The sequence below is a fragment of the Microtus pennsylvanicus genome, chromosome 19, assembly GCF_037038515.1.
Source record: "Microtus pennsylvanicus isolate mMicPen1 chromosome 19, mMicPen1.hap1, whole genome shotgun sequence".
Classification (NCBI taxonomy): domain Eukaryota; kingdom Metazoa; phylum Chordata; class Mammalia; order Rodentia; family Cricetidae; genus Microtus; species Microtus pennsylvanicus.
Window position 1 is genome coordinate 22410705 of NC_134597.1, and position 18249 is coordinate 22428953.

At 45.4% G+C, this 18249-nt stretch overlaps 1 protein-coding gene across 1 annotated transcript in view; it reads left to right on the forward strand.

The window, feature by feature from the left end:
* Snd1 (staphylococcal nuclease and tudor domain containing 1) overlaps window positions 1-18249 on the forward strand; it is a 391403-nt gene that overhangs the window by 336421 nt on the left and 36733 nt on the right. The gene's annotated exons all lie outside the window — the stretch shown is intronic.

Sequence of the window (18249 nt, forward strand, 5' to 3'; positions counted from 1 at the left end):
CTGTTCTGGGGAGAAGATTAGCGTGATGCAGTGCTCTTATGTTTTAACACCGCTCCCCCTCCGCCGCCTGCCCTCAAGGGGTTAACGCCGCGCCTTCCAGAGCGCGCCAGCCCGCGCCGCGCAGCCCCGAGTCGCGGAGGGCTGCCTGCCTTCCTTGCTTCTTCCTTCCCTCCCTCCCTCCTTCCTTTTTTTTCCTTCCTTCCTTCCTCCTTGCTCCCCTCCCCCCTCCCCCCCCCTCCGCGGCAGCTTCCTCCCCGCCCCCTCTAGACGTTCGGAGCGGCCCGGGAGGGCTAGCGGGCGAGTGAGTCGGAGTGAGCGTCAAGTGAGGGGCCGCGCGCTAGTCGCAGGCGTTCGCAGCTATTTTGGTCAGGTCGGAGCGAGTGGCTGAATGGCCCCTGATAGGCTGGAGCGGTGCGGGGCTGCAGCGGCAGACTGCGCGGCCCCCACCCGGGCCACCCAGCACCTTCCAGCCCTGGACTGCTGGGCTCAGGGGCCCGGGTGCGGCGGCCCTCGGTAGGGCTGCTGCAATTGGCCGACCTCCTGCGAATGCCCGCGTCATACGCACCCCCGCTGAATGCCCACGGGGTGCCTGGCCGCGCGGCCAGGAGTTTGGATCTGCAGGATGGTGTGGACTCAGGGGCAGGCAGCCGGGGACGCAAGGGCTGATTTGAGTCAGAAGACCACGACGAACCTAAGCTTTGCCTTGCTCTGAGCCTGTCTTAACAGTCCCCTCCCTCGCACACTTTCTCACCCCCACCCTCACCCACCCCGGCTGTAACCGGGGCTTTAAATGATAGTTTTCTTAATGAGGGCTGTGGGGGCGGGAAACAGTGGAAAGAAAGACCAAATTGAAGGAGCTGAGGGAATGACAACCTGGGAAGGATTGAGGTGAGCTCCCAGAACCCATGGCGCAACCCACGGTTCATTCATGGAGCTGCAGCCTTGCCTCCCTGTCGCCCCCTTTCCCTCCCTGGTTTGCAGGGACCAGGATGGTGCTTTATGCCTTCTGCCCCATGAGCTGCACTAGCCTCTCTCTCTGGGACTCCCTGAGCACCTTCTAGCAGCTTCCTATAGCAGTTTTCTGGAAAGGGAGTTCTGGCCCCTAAACATGCTTTGGCAGTCTAATGTAAAAACGTAGGTCAGTATTTACTAACCCATTGCCCCATAAAAGAACCTCCTTTCTCAGCTGTGTGAGGGTGAAACCGTCTATAGGTTAGCGCTGTGATGTAGGTCCAGTAGAATTTGACATGAGTTTACTATTCCCTCCTTCCAGCCTCTTGCCTTGATAACAACCCCTGTTATCTAACAAGCATGCTTGTTTAACTCCATTGTTCCCAGGTGCACTGTTGCTTAAGGATCCTGAAGCCCAGAATTTCCCAACTTTCTGAACTCAAACACAGCCATAAACTCATTAATATTGACTGCCCAAAAATCTAAACCTTCAAATTCTAGAAAGTTCCAGTGTGGGCAACTTAATGTCTTCATCCTTTACCAAGACCTTATAGCTTACATTTGCTGTCAAGGAAAAAACCTATTTCTGAGCTTGTGTGTGTGTGTGTGTGTGTGTGTGTGAGAGAGAGAGAGAGAGAGAGAGAGAGAGAGAGAGAGAGAGAGAGAGAGAGAGAGAGAGAGAGAGAGAGAGAGAGAGAGAGGGTTATAGCACCAAGACTTGAACCCTGGAAGGCCTTACACAGATTGATGTTGGGGGTCTTGGGTATGGAGATGATTCCTCCAAGTATTCTTCCAGAGTTCTGATGAATTCTTTACCCCAGTGAAACGATTGCCCGTTGTCTCCATTTTCCAGGTGAAGGCACTTAGCTCAGGCAAACAATAACTTGGTTATAGTCCGACTGTCAGTTAGTGACAGTCAGCTTTTCAAGTCAGTCTTCAATTCAGAGGCCAGCGATTTCATCACTAACACAATATCCGCTGTATCCACTACTCAGGGCAAGGTTGGGGAGAGACTGAGCATTCGGTGGAGGGTGTATGAGAAATCAGAGTGTCAGAGGAGGGGCTAAAAAAAATACGTCCTGTAAACTTGTCTCACTGGTAATGAGAGAGCAAGAGGAGAAATGAGAAGCTGAGGTAAGTCACTCCCTCGTGCTGAGATCTAATTCCATTCGACTCTGTGGCAGTTCTTCGTCTTCTACCACTTGGAGACAGGATTTCATTTTAAAGCCCAAACTGGCCTCAGAGTCATGGAATCCTTTGGCCGCGTCCTTTAAAGTGCTGGAGTTGCAGATGTGTCTCCAGCTCTTCTTTGCACTCTTCACTAAAGCCCCAAGAGACGTGAACCTGGGACACTGGGGATCAGCTGCCACTGAGCAGGAAGAGAGTTGTGCTATTAGGGAAGGCAGGGGCATCACCAAGGTCTGGGTGGCACACTGGGGTATGGTGCTCCTCCTTTCTTGGTCAGAAGAGGGACTCTGCCTGAACTGGTTTCCTCCCTGTGTAGACAAACTCAGCCCCATCTGTTCAGCTCCAGGCCCAGCAAATGACAGCTGTTGCCCTCCACCCCTCCACTGTGAAGGTGGAATAGGATGGGTGGGCTGAGCTGGATAAACCACCACATAGGAGTGAGCTCGCAGTAAATGTGGCTGCTGTTGATGAAGGCAAACTCAGTGGAGCTCTACTTGGGACTGCTTTGCTCTCAGTGGGTCAGCTAGGCCAGCACAGTTCCTGAATCTACAGAGAAGACTAAAGAGACTGTGAGGCCTTCAGTACACAGTCCTCCTGGACTAGGAATCCTGTGACCTCTACTCTAGATAAACTGAACTCTCCCTGTGGTATATTGCCCCTCACACCAGTAGTTCAGAGTGGTGCCACCAAGAAATGAGAAGAAGGTAACTTGCACTTAAATAGGAAGGACACCGGTCTGAGAACAGTCAGTTTTCGCATAGACAAGAGTTCAAGAGGCTGGGAACGGTCAGCAGCTCAATTTTGAAGAACGGGCCTTGTATTGAGGTTGGGATACCTGAGTTCTAGTTGATTTTTTTTTTCCTGTCACTGTTAGACATGATGAATCATAAAGTAAATCTTGATTTCTTTATGTATAAAGTCGGGGAAATGGACTAGAACGTTCTTTTCAGTTCTCATAGTCGTTTTCAGACAGCTTTGGGGAAAAGGTTGATCATTTGGGATTGTAGCCCAGCTTTGGAGATGGGCCATGAAGTTGAGGAGAGAATGCTTACTTCAGTTTAATCTAGACATCTAGAGAGAAAGAGAGATCAATCATTTTGATTTGATCTCACACTTTACTGATGTTAAGGAAGCTCAGAGAGGCACAATGACTTAACTAGTTACATGGCTAGTTAATATCAAAGTCTGTCCCTTCTGAGCTCAGTCCTGTCTAGATGTTTTCTGTGGTTTATTGGCTTTTAAACCCTGGGCTTCAAGATATCACCAAATGCCTGCACTGTATTCTTTGTGAGCAAACATGTTATATTTTGCTGGTTTCGGGGTACGGATGGGGCTTTAATAGTGCTGGTATGCCGTTCCAATGACTTGGAGTCACACAGAGGGATCTGGGGGTGTCAGGCCACCCCAGACCCACTCTGATTATACCGCTGTCCCTGAGGCATTATCCTAAGCAGCCACTAGATGTCCATAATGCCTTGTAGGGTTTGCCAGAAATACCAGGGTACCATCTTGCTTTCAGTGTGTCTTTGGGTCCCTTCTGAGGAAGTCCAACAAGAAAAGAAGGAGAGTAAAGTTTAAAGGGGGAGATTTTAGAGACAGGAAGAAGGAAGGAAAAATAATATGAAAATTATTCCCCCAAAGAGACAAGGAAAGATATTGATTAGTGAATTTATAATGGTTTTTAAAAAGATAAAAATAAAAGTAGGAAGTAGTCGCCTCCTCCTGTCCAGTGCAATGAACACCTGGACTCTTGTGTTTCTAATTTTCTTCCTCTCACCTGTCTAGGATCACCTGGAGGTTTCTGTCTATCATAAAAGGAAACTTCACTTTTCTTCCTTGAGAGCTCATAGTCAAACAATGCTGTCACTGCCCACAGTCATAAATAAAATGGCTCTTCTTCCTTGAGTGGATGATTCAGGGCAACACATGCCCTGAAAGTTATCTGGTTTTCCTAGTGCCCCAAATTTCACTGTTGTTTTCTCTAAATCTCTGTTTTTTTAAAGAAAGGCAAGGATATGAGGGATGTTAAAACTAAAGAAGAAAGTAACAGAGTGGGCTAGGAACATAACTTGGTGGTAGATCTTTAGCTTGGCAATACTTAATGCCTTAGATTCAGTCCCCAGTATCAAAGAGAGTTGGGGGTGGGACTCCTCAAGGCCTATCAAGAGCAATTTTGTAAACCTCAGCTGAAATAAGATAAGATGGCTAATAACAATTACAAAGAACTGGCCTTGTGAAGCAGCTCAGACCTATCTAACAAAAGCCTGGGTTTCTCCCCAGCACTGCATTAACTGGCTATGATGGAACACCTCTATAACCCCAGAGTTCAGGAGAATCAGGAGTTCAGCCAGCCTGGGATATATGAGATGCTGTCTCAAAGGGGGGGTGGTTTGAGTGTGAGGGGGATTACAAGGAGCTGCACAGAATGCAGAGACCTCTTTTTCTGCTGAGAATAGTTTCCCCAGGCTTTGTGGGTAAGCTCCCAGATTGTAGTGAAGAGACAAGCTTCCTGACTGCTAGCTGCCTCTTCCTTTCTTGGGAAAGTCAGCTTGGGGTGCCATTCTTGTCACGGTCACAACAATCCAAAAGGTCCCATGGAGCACCAATAAACAGCTATATCCAGACCCCAATAGTTTACCTTCTTTAATTAGCCACATACAGCAATAATAATTTAGTAACATTTTTCAGAATGTATAGGTACTTATGCTATGCTTTTGACGAGTAGATTTAAGTTTCGTTATGGTTACTGAAGTAATGAGTGACTCAGTTTCTGTGGCTGCCATAACACATTTCCACATAGTTGATGACGTCAAACAGCGAATTCTCTTGGATATCTAGAAGCTCATAGTTCAGAATCTAGCAAGACTTTGCTCCTTCCAGAATCTTGACTGGTCTTGACCTCTAGAGACATCCCTTACCTTGTCAGTAATCAATTCAGGTTCTGCCTCATCACACTGTCTCACTTTCTTCTCTTTCCTGTCTGTAATTTAGATGTTTCTGGTTAGAGGTAGGGCCCAGCAGGATAACCAAGAGCCCCAGGTACAAAACTAGATCATGGATTAGGGGTCCGCACCTACAATTAAGTGCCTCACAGATGCACATGTGATGTATCAGTTAAAGTCATGCATGTACCTAAACTACAGTCTACAAGATACATTACATGCCGTGTGTATGCGCGTGTATATGTATGCATGTATGTTTGTACGTACGTACTTGCACGTGTGTATGTGCATATCTAGCAAGCATTAGAGCACAGTGGTGGCTATGCAGTATCTCTGGAGTCAGACACAGGACTTAAAATCTTAGGTCTGCTTCTTACATACTACATATATGTAATTCTTTATAAAAGCCTCAGATTTTCATGTGTAAAGTAGTTAACTTAATTCTGCTTTATACTGGGCTGCAAACAAATTTTGGAATCTATAGTTGGCCTCAGTAAATAGTAATAATAGCATCTATTTTTAATATGGGTGCTAGTATAGAAAAGAATTGCTTTATCTACGTTTTGAGTGAATTCTCTTTCCATTATCCTTTTATTATTTAGGATCACTTGTTCCTGGTATTGTTACTAATTTAGAACTTTAATTCTTCATTCATGCTACAAAGTGGTTTTTACTATTTCTATCAGTTAATACTTTTTTTGAGGCATGATCTCACTATATAGACCAGGCTGGCCTCATTTCCAAACAAAACCACACTTAGCAATTAATACTATTTTTTAAAAAATATTTATTTATTATGTATACAATATTCTGTCTGTGTGTGTGTCTGCAGGCCAGAAGAGGGCACCAAGCCTCATTACAGATGGTTGTGAGCCACCATGTGGTTGCTATGAATTGAACTCATGCCCTTTGGAAGAGCAGGCAATGCTCTTAACCACTGAGCCATCTCTCCAGCCCCTAATACTATTATTTTTAGTTATTTTAGACTTTGAGACAGATCCCAAATATTACCAAATTCCCGTGTGCTCTGCTGGGCTTACCAGTGTGTCAATGTCTCACTTGCCCATAGAACTTATATTCAGAATTGCCAAAGTAATCTCTGCTGGGCATGGATTATCCGTGCCTTTTATAATCTCCATAGCAACTAAAGTGGTCTTGGTGACATTACATCAGATTATGTTATTGATTTACTTAAAATGTTCCATTTGCCTCATAAATTGAATAGCAACCAAACTGCTTACCACAGCTCCTCAGCCTTCATTCTTTCCTTTCAACCTCTGCACTGATGTTTTGTCGAAACTCTCCATACTTCCAGCATGACAGTTACACTGGCCATCAGATACCAGGATGTTCTTAACTTCTTGAGCTGGTCTCCCAACAGAAACTTAACGTTAACCAACTTCATCAGCTTTATACCATTTCCAGAGATGATCTTGTTTGTATATTTGTTAGTATGTTTATTACACACCCTCGTGGAAGCACAATATTGGCCCTTTTTTCTTGTTCTCATCCCTTCATTACAGTAGTGAATAATTATCTCAAAACATGAACTGTTCTTAGGCCCATGGGGAAGAACGCAGACCCCTCCCCCCATGGATAGCATTTGTCCTAACTCTGCTTTATTATCTAAAAATGTAAGTGAAAATTTGTCTGCTTTGTTTTTATAATCCAAGAAAAATTAAAGAGGATCCTGGTCATCTCAAAATTGTTTCAGTTCTCAATTTTGACTTTTCTAGTTCCTGCTGATTTCTAAAAGACAGTTTTATGGAGGCAACAGAAAGCCGTGCTGGTTGTGACTGTGAGTAATGAGCTGGGTGGACACAGGTGTACAGACATTACCTGCATTCACATCTGCATGTGCCTGTCATTTTCAATTCTGCTAAAGTGCATTTTCTGCTAAGGGAGTGAGGGCTGTTGAGTCTGAAATAGAGAACACCAGGACAGTGAGATCAAATGCTTTGAAAGTGGCTGTGCCAACGCTTTCTGCTAATTAAAGAATGTTAGGACAATCACCACTAGCTGCAGTAAAGGGCGCCCCATTACCTCCCTCTATGGCAAGTTGGGTAAATTTAAAGGCTACTATAAATATCCCACTGAGCTCCTGAGCTTAAGCACAGTTGGGACTGGGTGAAGAGTCCTACCTTCTGCCTCCTTCTGTCCCTTCTCTAATAGCTGTCAGTCCCTAAAATCGTATGGCAGCAGGACAAGCAGGTTCATCAGCCGGCTCTCAATTAACTTAAAACACTGTAGAGAGGAAGCAAACTGAGTGTGGGGCAGGACTGGGAGCCCAGGCCCGTCCTCTGTGTTGTCTTCCACTCTTTTTCCTTTTACCCAGAGGGAAGATTCCTGTTCCCTCCACCACGGGTGTTCTTAAGGAAAACAAAACAAAGTCACTAGACATAAGGCCACTCTTCCAGGAATATTCTAGGAGTCCTTACTGAGAAGTCAGTATTTAGAATGTGTGAGTAAGTGGGAGCTTTCTGCGTTCACTCTCTGCAGTTTGGGGCTAATTTTAAGAGGTATGTTCAAGTTTGGAGCTTCCCTGTTTTTAATCTCTTCAACTTGGCCTGCTGGATCCTCTTGTGTGAGTTCCTGCAGCTCTTCCACGACCCACAGGCCATTCTTAACCCTTCAGTTTATACAGCAGTGCCACTTCGCTGCTACCTTCTCTCTGCCAACCTCCTTGATTTGTTTGCTTTCTTTATAGATCATCATTTCTGGCCACCAATCTGCTTTATATACTTCATCAATTGTTTTTAGTCCTACACTGCCAGATTTAGCTGCGACTAGGATTTTCCTAATTCCAACTGGTATAACAGTTTGTCATTCTGTACTGACTTAGCAACTTGGGTTCCTCTACCATGCATTCAGCGGCCTGTCCTAGGGAATTCTGGGAGAGAATCAAAAGACATATACTTTGGGGCTGAAGTGATGTCTCAGTGTCTGTGGTAACCACCCTCACTGCATCCTATCCTTACCCAGAGGAGGGGTGCTGATGCTCAGAGGTGGAGGGAGTACAGCGCTGGGAATGCCAGAACCAGCCACACCGATGGCTTCCCCATGAGTCATCAAGTGAACTATGGGTGGGTTGGCTGGCACCCAGGTTCCTGGATGCTGTGTTCCTTTTATTCTGGATTTACTCGTCATTCAGCCTGCTCTTAGTCCACATTTTCACAATGCAGCTTTTACCTGCAAATGCGGCCATTGGGACTTGCCTGTTGATGGGTGTTGTGGGTGTTGATGTTGAAATAAATGCTTAGACAGGTTGGAGTGCTCCTAGTTGGTTGGTTAGGTAGTTTGTTCATATATATTTTTTCTCCTATTTACTTTTTGCTCCTATCATAATTTCTGGATTTGACTGGAACCAATTCCTTTAAATTAAGGCTAGCCTGACTCTTGAAATTTATTCTCTCGCACCCCAGAATACTGCCCCCCCATAAAGCCTCATCTTTCAATTTTTGTGTCACTACTAGCCAAAGGTGCTATACGTGGGAAACACATAGGAACTTTTTGTTGTGGACTATTTAAATTTTTCTGTAAAGGACACCAGACTGAGGGGGTTCTGTTTCTAGTGAGTAAACTGAAGTCCCAGTTCTGCAGCTCCCAGTTGAGGGACTGGGACTCACCTCCTGGGAGCCAGGCTAGAGGAGCTCTCTGTACCTCTTTCTTGGTAACTGTGGCTAGTTTGTGTGGCAGCCCAGTGAGACTGCTTGATTGGTATTCTGTGCACAAGCGCTGAAAAAAGCCCGGGAGGAATTCTGCCAGCCAATAACTCTGAAAGACTCTTTGTGCAAATAAGCAGCGTGTGAGCTGGGCAGGCGCTCTCCCTCCCCCACCAGTGTCTTCTCTGGCCAGGCAACTTGGTGCTGCTTTGGCGCTGGCATAGAGCACTTGGGGATCCCTCCCCAAAGAGACCCTCTTGGGATCCCAAACACACAGAGCAACTAGAGCTCTGTCCTTCCTGCCTGGGTTCTGGCAGTCTGCCTGCCAGTCAGTGGGATCTATCTATTCAGGGCTGTGTCTACTTAGAGGAGGGGCAGGAAGTAAAGAAAGGAGGTAATGTGAACAGACCAACGACCAACAAAGTAGGGACATCACTTCTCTCTGGTGGGATCCCTAGAGCCCTGAGGGGATGGAGCCTCACTGTGCATGAGCTCCCCTCTGTGCTGGTCCATCACTTTCCTCCAGCAGGACCTGAGCCATTTGATTTCCTAATCAACTAAAGCTGCTAGTAAAAGGAAAGAAATAAGACCCTTTGTGCCCGCATAGCTGACAGCTGCAGAATAAGACTCTATTAAACTCATACCAAGAGGCATCCTGGTGCCGATGGAAGCCAAGCACAACCAGACCACAGACACCAATGACTACCCAGCCCCATGCTTAATGCCTCTTAAGGAGTTGGCTCCTGCCACTACCGTCCCCACCTGACACTGTCTCTTCTCAGATGTTCTTCGTTATTAATGAGTTTTCTAAGCACATTAGCTTGACTCACTTGCTTTTGTGAATGAGACCATTCTCATTAAGTACTGTTTTCTAGGAAAAAAACAGTACTAAATGGGTATTGAATAGTATTCTATGGTCTTAGGCTCATATGTGAGTCTAAAGACAAGAGGGCTGACCATTGAGGGGTGGCTCTGAGTGCTTGGCCTCCTGCAGGTCACTCACCTCCCTTTCCGTCTGATCTCTTCCTGAGACAGCCACACACTGCATTTTGTCTGCTCAGGTGGCCCACCTCTGATCTGAACCCCCATTTCACATTACATTTCTCATACAAACCTCACTTTTCAAAATTTGCTGCTTCCAAATATCTCACTGATCAAGAGACCAGGCTAAAAATGAGTGAGCTTGAAGAGGTGGGTGGCTCCATGGATAAAGTATGTGCAAGCGTGAGGACCCAAGTTTGGATCCTTAGAATTCACGTAAAACCTGTCTCAGTCTCAGTGCTGGCTAGCCAGACTGGCCAAATTGGTGAGCTTCAGTCTCACTGAGAAACCGTTTCTCAATATAGAGTGGAGAACAACAGAGGGAGACAGCTGATGTCAACCCTGCATTTTCACCTGCACCCACACACGTATACACAACCCACATGCCAAAAAAGAAAAAAAAACCATAGTTCATCATGAACAACGCCACGCTGTCAGGAGAGTGGGCATTAAATAGGACAGTGTCATAAGACAAGTTTTTGCCTTTCCTACCAGATCACATGCCCTTATTTTATTCTTGAAGCCACCAAGAGAGGGTTAGAGCAGAGTAAGAGAAAGTCTACAGTAACAAAAGCTAGCAGAGCAGGGCTCCTTACACTGCCTTGTGCTTCTCTCTCCTGAGCAGTGCCTGCTCCCAGGTAGGAGCAAAGATGTCACCCTAGTCAAGGCCTCCTTTGTACTATTGCTTTCACATCAAGGAACTTGGAGGAGAAAACCCAAGGAAATACTCCCATTTGCCTGAAGGAAATAGCTTGTCCAGACCCAGCTCTTATGTCGAGTGGGACCGCTGGCATTTAAGATTTGTGTGTTCCTGTGTCTATGTCCCATGTGGTCAGGCAGCTTTGCAACCTGGACAAGCACAGAAAAACATTGGATTCAAGTCCATCCACACAGGGGCAGGCAGGGTCCTAAAGAAGCAGACTTCGTAGAGTAAGCCAGCCTACTGCTTCCCAGAGGCTTTTGTCCCCTGAACTGGATCAGGTGGGCAGCAAACTTGAAACAGGTATCTTGAAAGCTTGTTTCTGCAGAATTTTTTCCATGGACCCCTTGCCAGGCAGTGGTACACACCTTTGATCCCGGCACTTGGGAGGCAGAGGCAGAAGAATCTCTGAGTTCAAGAGCCAGAGCTGTTACACAGAGAAACCCTGTCTCAGGGAAAAATAAAAAAATAAAAACAAAAACCATTCAACACAGTCCTTAATAAACTCCTTGCTTGTTTTCACCTTACTGGGATTACTCATTGTTTTTGTACCAAAGATGATCATTAAAAATTAAAAATCAGAATTTTAAAAGGAGCTGTCTTACCCTTCTCCTCTCCTATCCCTTTTATCCCTGCTCTTCTATTCTCAAACAGAAGAGAATCTTCCAAAAAAAAAAATTGCTAGGGTAGAGAAAATAGATGGGTGTTGATGAGTGGGTACAGAGTAAAGCAGTGGGTGAGTGGTCCTGAGGTTCGTTACACAGCAGTGACTAGTTCACAGTAATGCACTGCATATGTCTTTGTTTTATATGCCATGGAGAACATATAGAGGTCAGAGGGCAACTTTGAGGAGTCAGTTCTCCCCTTCTGCCTTCATGTGGGTTCCAGAGTGGAGTCAGGCTTTGCCAGCAAGTGCTTTATCTACTCAGCCACCTCACCACTCATGTTGTTTATTTCAGGGTGTAAAGTGATACGCTTGCTACCCTGATTCGATCATTATACAATGTGTGTATATAGCAAAGCAGATATGTATAATTATTATGTGTCCATTGAAAGCTAAAATGAAATTTTAAAATGCACATTAAAAAAAAAAAAAGAAGACGAGGAAGAAGAAGCCTTTCGGAAGAAGAGATGGCTTTCCTGTCACCTCCGGAGGTCTGCCATGCATCTGCTCCTTTATTTTTTCCAGGTGGTTAGTGTGGACTATATCTGTGTCTGTATTGATGGATCTCATTTGGTTGTTATGTGCATTTGTCTCGGAGGCCTGCTAATACCATTTGAGTTTCTGAAATCCTTATTTTGCAAATCCATTTGTGTCCTGGGTTTAGCTCCCGATTACAGGATTAGCAGAGATTACAGGGTCTGTCTGATGTCTTCTCCAAGCTTTCTATCTGATTTACGATCTGAGAAATGTGCACACTGAAAGGAAGGAAACTAGGGGCAGTTATAGGCTTCTGAAGAAAAACAAAGAAAAAAGGTGGTCTTGGGAAGAGCTGGAGTGAGTCGGCCTCGACATTTGGTTCAGAACCAGTTAAGAACATGAAATTTTGACTTGCTGACTGCCAGGTGACTTTACAGCTGTGCCGAGCTGCCCCCTCCTCCCCACCCTCAACAGCTGCCCCTAGAATGGAGGGGTGGAGGTCTGAGTTGAGCACCAGCCCTGTGGGTGGCACCCTTTGCTAAGAGCTGTCTTCAGCAGTCCTGTGGCCGTCACTTGTCAGCTTTCATTAGACAGACCTTCCACTCCACGCTGCAGAACCTGAGAGATCGCCAAGGACAACAACCCCTACTGCTCCTGCTGCGGGATCCAGTGACTGCTTTGTTACAGGGGCTGAACAGGTCATACATAACTGCTAAAAATCATGGGTCACATTCAGCTGTTTTATGCAAGTAAGAAAACTTTGAAGCAGCTTTAATAATGGGGATTATTGTGTTACATGTAAAGACAGTCTCAGAAGTACAGCAGCCCCAGAAACAGGCTCCTTAGTACTTTCCTTCTCTCTAAGTTGCTGCTATAGCAGGTGTCTTTCTTGACTGCAAGATGGTTGCCATAGCTCCAGGCATTTCATGCTTATACACCAGTCTTCAAATGCAGGAAAAATATAGGTTCCAATTTTATGTTTGTTTGTTTGTTTGTTTGTTTGTTTGTTTTAATCAAAACAAAACCCTTCTCTAAAAGCCTGCCAGCTGACCCCTTTTACATCCACATTATCCAGATCTGAATGACATGCCCAAAACCAATATGTGGGTCAGAAAGGGAACTCTCCTACCCCACCCAGTGACTAACAGGCTGCAGTTTATAGTTTCAATGGATTTACATAAGAAAAAAATGTATCTTTATTTTTTATTAACCATAACTAAAACCTAGCGTTTCATTTGAATATGAATGTAGGTTATCATAGTAAAACCAATGTAGATATGACTCTTGTCACTCCTTTGAAATTGTGGCGGTGTAGGGAGTGCCTTGAGAGATGGCTCAGCAGTAAAAACTGATCTTTCAGAGAACCAGGGTTCGATCCCTGACACCTTCTAGTTCCACCTTGCTGGAATTCCAGTCCCAGGGGAATCCAGTACCATTTTCTGGCTTCTGCAGGCACCAGTCATGCATGTGGTACACAAACATATATGCAGGCAAAAAATAAATAAATAAATCCATACACATAAAAGAAAACTAAAGGGAAAAAAGTTAATTGTAGTGGGTTTTAGACCTACTTTAAAGTCTTGTAGCCAGGTGGTGGTGCTGCACGTCTTTAATCCCAGCACTCGGGAGGCAGATCTCTGTGAGTTCGGGGCCAGCCTGGTCTACAAGAGCTAGTTCCAGGACAGGCTCCAAAGATACAGAGAAACCCTATCTCGGGGGGCGGGGATAACCTTGTTACTTAGCATATTGGTAAAGAAGTGAATGTACTTACTATATCTGGATTTAGATGGATTTTTAGAAAACATTTTAATGACTGTGTCAGTAAAATTGGTTCACTGTGCACTCTGTGTATTTTACTTCCCTGTGTGTGTTGGAACACTAGTCTTGAAAGGGCCATGGCACACAACTGAAACCAGTCAGTGTTTCCCTGGTCCACACTCAAGAGGATGAAGTCCTACCCACGGGGAGGAAGGAGGGAATTGGCTGTGGGCTAGGTCACAGAATCAGGGAGCCTAAGTGCCACCTGCACAGCCCCCTCTCTGCCACCAGCTGTTAATTCCTTAATATTTTTATTTAAAATCACTTCAGTCTTTCTAAAGTATTTTTTTTAAATAGAAGTGTCACTTATAGTAAATGAAAGGAAACCTTTTTTTAAAAGCAAGCACAGTGCATAGAATAAAGAAGCGGTTTCCTGGGCTCTGGCAATCCCATTTGCCCTCAAGGCTCTGCCCCTCTTTTGTTAAGGAGATGCTAAAGGCAGATTAGCAGCACACTGGGACTTGCTTCTTAATATAATCAGAGCTGAGAGATAATTGAAAATGGAATAACTTAGTTTGTGGTTCTCCATTTAGTGCCCTGTCATTGACCTACCTAAAATAATTCAGTGTGTGGGCAAAGGCATGTTGATGATCACCTCCCTGTCTTAACCATTAGTGACCCCACCCACCCACCATGGAGATCAGTATAACTTATTTTTTATGCACATGAATCATTTCTTAATGATTTCTTTATCTTCTATGTGCTCATGAAAACCAGTTTCAGTTACTGGCTCCAGAATTTGGTTTAGGGTAGGCGTGAAGCTTCCTCACCTATGACTCTAGAATGCCTTTGTTTTGCTCCTCTCACGCACTTTTTCCCTCCTAAAAGTCAAGCTAACATTTGACTCTCTCCTTTCTCACAGCATCCCTTCTGATGTTTGTGATCCCAACAACACATGCCTACTAGTTAATTGATGGGGCTCGATGTTACTAGGTGGGACTTGAAGGGGCAGCCTTGTGACTGAAGTGGAAATCCTTTATGTTACAATCCCAGAGCTCCAAAAGATGTAGGAACCCAAAGTCCACCATTGTCTTAGCCCATAAGGAAACAGTACTGTATGGCTTGGCACTGAGCATGCAACTTCAAGATGCAGAGGCCAAGATTAAACCAGGGCCCTTGAAGCTGGGAGGAATCTAGAAACCAGTCCCATCCCCCTGCAAGGGCTGAGGTATGGCAAAGCCAGAGAGCTTAAGTGGTTTTCCTTAAAGTCACACTAGCATAAAGCAGTGGCAGAACCAAGGGCTGCCCAGAGCTGTTTCCACTCATTATTGAAGACGCTCTCAGGACAAACCACATTCTTGTCTTTCTGCCAAAGGATTAAAATCTTCCCAGGGTCACCCCCACCTTCCCACTATACTCTTGTTCATTGTGACTGTTCCTCAGTCACCAGAACTGACGAGGCTTAAAGCAGCCTGTAACGCTGCTTCCCCTGAGCCCTTACCTCTTCCTCCAGAGCCTGGTAGGACTGTACATAGGTACTGCAAGAGGTTGTTTTGGGGGCCTGTGGGCCTTGCCCTTCAGGTATGATCTTGCTTACTAGTGGAAGCCTCTAGAGTCTAGAGGATGGAGCAGAAACCCTGACACTGTGGGGTAAGGAGGGGCTTCCTCTTCCCCCTTTTTGCTACCTTCTTCTGCCCTAAAAGGGTTTGACTGCTATATGGGATATGATATCTCCTCTCCATTCCTTTTCTGCACTTTTGTTCTGACCTCAGAGATAAAAGCACTGTGATGGGGTGGCACCAGAGTTGTATGTAGTTCTAGGCCCTGAATTAGAGCTGTTGGTTGTATTGTTTTTAATTTGGTGACTCTACAGAGAAAGGCTGGCCAGCACTGACTGACCGCACTTTTACAAAATTTCTCTTTGGGCTATTAGTTTATGTATGTTTACATGGTGAGTGTGCCCACAGGCCTTGGTGGGCACATATGTGTATGTGTGCACTTCTAGCCTGAAGCGGGCCTCACATATAAAAGTCTCAATTGAGAAACATTTCTTAATGGTTCACAATGACAAATGTTACTGTCTTTAAGCTAAGTGGTTCAATTAGCTGTGATTGGAAAGTGTGCAATAAACTTGGAAACTCACAGCTTATTTGGAAACAGAGGAGGAGGAAGGTAATGTGTGTTGTCCCTTAAAATTGGTCACGATAGACCGGGCAGTGGTGGCACACGCCTTTAATTCCAGGCAGAGGCAAGCAGATCTCTGTGAGTTCAAGGCCAGCCAGAGCTAGTACCAGGATAGCTTCCAAAGCTACAGAGAAACCCTGATGAAAAATAAAGAATGGTCATGGTGGTTTGGCTAGCTGTATGGCTAGGAGAAGATAGTACCCATAGCAGTCTTTTGTATGGAGGTAGATAAGAGACCAGAAAGCCTCTAGGGGAGGTATAATAACATCAAGGTCTTATATAATGTAAGGTGTACATATTTCCTCCCTGCTGCTAGAACAACATGTCAGTTCTCCAAATAATCCTTGTTCCTCCCCTGTGGCCTTCTCTGCCCTGCTGGTGCAGCGCAGTACACTATCAGCTATAGAGAATGCCCTCTGCTTTGAAGCTTCTCCTAGGTGTTCTCATGGCTTTTTGTTCATGGTCTTCCTGCCTACCAGAGAGCAGAAGCTCTAGGGAGTGCTCTAACCATCGCAGAGCCTTTGGAAGCTCCTTACAGGCAGCCGCAGATACTTTGGCCCTGCATTGATTTCCAAGGTGCAGGGTGGGATGGACATGGAGCCAAGGCCCTCAAAGTCTGCTCCCTTCTCTTTCCCATTAGCCTTTGTCTCTGCTGCCCTTAGAGGAACAAAATCAAGACCATTTCAACCTGCATTTCAGTACTGTAGAGAGTTACGTGATTGACATGTCATATCAAGTCCCCTAGCACATACTCCACCCTTGCAAAAAGAAGCAGGGCCCTGCTGGTGCTCCTCCCCAGCATCTGCCTAAATGCTTATTCTGCCCCATCTTACCCAGTCTCCCAGTGAGAGCAGTTTTCTTCTCTGTTCTCAGTGTCCATGTGTAACTGTTATAGTTGTCATCTGCCCCACCACCATCATGGTTCTAAAGCATTTAGCTCCCCAGCCACTTCCTGTGGGGAGGAGTGAAGAGCTTTGAATACAACAGTGGGACTAGACCTTCATCAGGTTAGCATTCCAACCTGACATTGTTGCTGTGGGATCCATATTTATCTTTGAGTTCTAGCCCTGTCAACTCCTTACTAGCTTTACAGCCTCAGACCTCAGGTACCTCACTTCTTCAAAGCCAGATCCACCCATAAAACAGGGATGTTAATAGTCAGGACGTGTGCCAGAGAGCCCAGCACTCAAGGAGTGATCGAGTGGCATGGTTTAGAGCAATGAGTTGGGGAAAGGATCCTTGGTTGTCTTGGGATCTTTAAATTTAGCTTAGCTAAATCTGAAGAGGCAGGATTAAGGAAACATGTTCCAGGCGTTTTCTGAACCAAAAAGCACAGACCTAGTTGGCGTGTCTATCCCATAACTTCAGGGACCACAGGATGACTCCTATTGGACTTTGTAAGAAGGCCCAGGATTGGGTGGGTGCAGGAGAAAGATTAAAAGGAAGAAGCCTGGAACACTGTTTACCTGGTTCTCCCTTTTCTTTCTCATCTTCCTTTTTTTTCCATGTGGAAAGTTTTATTTGAGCACCCTTCTAAAGACAATTTGTTCTAAAATACCTGTGTTCAGACAGTCTTCACTCCATTTTTTCTTAATTTTGGACAATTGGGATCAATGTGATCAAATAGGTCCCGAGAGAAGAAAGTATCTCCCCCTTGCCTGTGTGCCCAGATCACCCACCCTGACAGCACTGACCCTTGTAAGTTCCAGCCTCACCGATTTCTGCAACCTAGTGACCACAGTGAAGCAAGAAGAATCCTGCTGCCGAACCACCAGATAGGCTATGATATTGTCATGTAAAATCCATGTTCCCCTCCCTCAGATTTCCAACAGTTTGATCACTGAAATAATCATTGCAGAAGCTTGCTTTGGCCTCGAGGTCCTGGCTGAGTTTTTGATCCTCCCTGTCTCAACATCCGTGCTGTCTCACAGTCTTTGGGCACAGACCCTTCTCTACTTATTGTATCATTTATAATATCCTTGCTGTAATCCTGCCAAGATCCTTCCTTTCATTCCCACATCATCAATGACCCTGCCAGTGCTCTCCAAAAAAATTCTATTCTAATGTGAGAGAACCATTATGTGTGTGGTTCTGGTATGGGAAGGAGGGAGGAGACAGACTGTGTGTCAGTCTTCCCAACCTGAGGAAGGCCCCACAGTCCCAGATACTTCTGAGCTGTCTGTCTTACCTCCATTGTAAGTATGACCTCAGCAATCCAGCTCTAGGTCACTGTGGATGGCAGTAGCTTTGCTGAGTGCAAACCTCACACCCAGTGAGTACAGCCTGGCTCCTTTAGTCCTGCGCTACATGTGCAGCCTTCAGCACAGGATCCTCTGCCTGGAGCCGCTTGGTGCCATCACACACATTTCTGACCCTGGGTCTGGCCTTCCAAAGACATGGGTAGAGGCCTAGAAAATAATTTGGGACTAACAAGACCATTCTCTTTTACACTGGAAAACTAAACTGTGAGATTTCTTACAAGGGTGAAGAGAGATGAACTACAGCTTGCATGTAAACGTGAACCATAATTTGCCAGTTGCATCCTTTGTTTAAGTTCAGAAATCAGTTATACAATTACAAGATGAAGGTGGCCCAGCTTAACAGCACTTCATTTGGAACTACCCCAGGGGGATGTGTATACTACAAACTGTACACTTAGAGCAGTACAAGGTGAATGATAAA